Source organism: Fukomys damarensis, unplaced genomic scaffold (assembly GCF_012274545.1).
Source record: "Fukomys damarensis isolate Sample0158 unplaced genomic scaffold, DMR_v1.0_HiC HiC_scaffold_17, whole genome shotgun sequence".
NCBI classification, from domain to species: domain Eukaryota; kingdom Metazoa; phylum Chordata; class Mammalia; order Rodentia; family Bathyergidae; genus Fukomys; species Fukomys damarensis.
In genome coordinates, this window is record NW_022900929.1 from 35,157,669 (window position 1) to 35,159,337 (window position 1,669).

At 35.7% G+C, this 1,669-nt stretch overlaps 1 protein-coding gene across 1 annotated transcript in view; it reads left to right on the forward strand.

Moving 5' to 3' along the window:
* The window catches only part of Ino80 (INO80 complex ATPase subunit), a 122,475-nt gene that overhangs the window by 41,677 nt on the left and 79,129 nt on the right, over positions 1 to 1,669 (forward strand). The gene's annotated exons all lie outside the window — the stretch shown is intronic.

Here is a 1,669-nt window from a genome sequence, read left to right on the forward strand (position 1 = left end):
GTGTGTGTGTGTGTGTATGTATATAAAGACTTATAATAGTATGTTATGCATCAATAGTAGCAACAGCTTTTCCAGGTTCTGCAGTCATCTGAACAAAATTATAGACATTCAGCACATTCTATTAAAACAAAAACAAAAACAAAAACAAAAACAAAAACAAAGAAAAGAATAATATCCAGACAACAGCAGAGTTCTGTTGCTGTTGTGGTACCTGACACCATTTTTTCTATTAGCCTCATAATCATCATCTGGAAAGAGAACATTCTAGAGTAATATCATTAAATGTAGCTCTGATAAAGCACGGTCCCTACTATGTATCATAAAGCAGGTACTAGATATTTTACATTCATTGAGGTATGATACAGTACTGTCCTACATCAATAGTACTAGATTCAGTTTTGGTTTGAAATTTACTTTGTCTGCAAATAAGATTGCTACCCCTGTTTTTTTCTGGGCTCCTGTCACATGGAGAATTGTTTTCTATCTTTTCACTTTCAGGCTATGGGCTTCTTTTTGCACTAGATGTGTTTCTTGTATACAACATATTATTGGATTTTGCTTCTTATTCTATTTTGCCAGTCTATTTCTCTTGATTGGTGAGTTGAGGCCATTGACATTTCTGCTTATAACTGATATATACTGACTTATTATTGACATGTCATTGGCCTTTTGTTGACTCTTTTTACTTTTTCACCTTCTCCTTTTAATTTCTTGCCTTGACTATTTGATTTGCTCCGTTGGGCCTCATGGTGTTGTTGCCTTCATTGTCTTGTTCTAGGATCTTGTTTAGAATTCCTTGTAGTGCTGGTTTGGTATTTGTGTAGTTTCTCAGGTGTTCTTTGTGGTGGAAGTGTTTTATTTCCCCATCCATTTTGAAAGAGAGCTTTGCTGGATACATCGGTCTAGGTTGGAGGTTGTTCTCTTTTAGTACTTGAAATATCTCATTCCAGGCTCTCCTTGCCCCAAGGGTTTGTGTTGAAAAGTCTGCTGTGATTCTGATGGGCTTTCCTTTGTATGTGATTTATTTCTTTTCTCTTACCACTTGTAGTATTTTGTTCTTCTGTTGGGTTTCTGGGATCTTGATTATTATATGTCTAGGTGTAGATTTTTTTTTGATTGTAGCTAGTTGGGGTCCTATATGCCTCAGTTATCTGAATGTCAAATTCTTCCCCTCTGTTTGGGAAGTTTTCTGTCATTAATTCTGCAAACAGCTTTTTAAAGTCATTTGTATTTTCTCCTGCTACTTCATGTATTCCTATCAGTCTTATGTTATTCTTCTTTGCATCACCTAGGAGTTGTTGGATCGATTTCTCATGATCTCTTACTGTTTTTAAGAGACCTCTCTTTTCATGGTCACTGACTGCAATCTTATCTTCTATATCTGAGAACCTATCTTCGCATTCTTTTATTCTGTTGCATACACTTTCAATAGAGTGTTTAATCTCCTGGATCTCTGTTTGAATCGGTTTTATGGATTCCATTTCTTTCCTATATTGGGCGTTTATTTTTTCCATTGCTTTCTTATGCTGGGCCTTCATGGCTTCTATCATGGTCCTGAGCTCATCTATTTTTTTGTCAGTTTCTGCTCTAGAGTCTCGAATCACGACTTCCATTTTGCTCACTATCTCTGTGGTTATCTGGGAAATTATTTCTGTTTTGAATTTTTCTA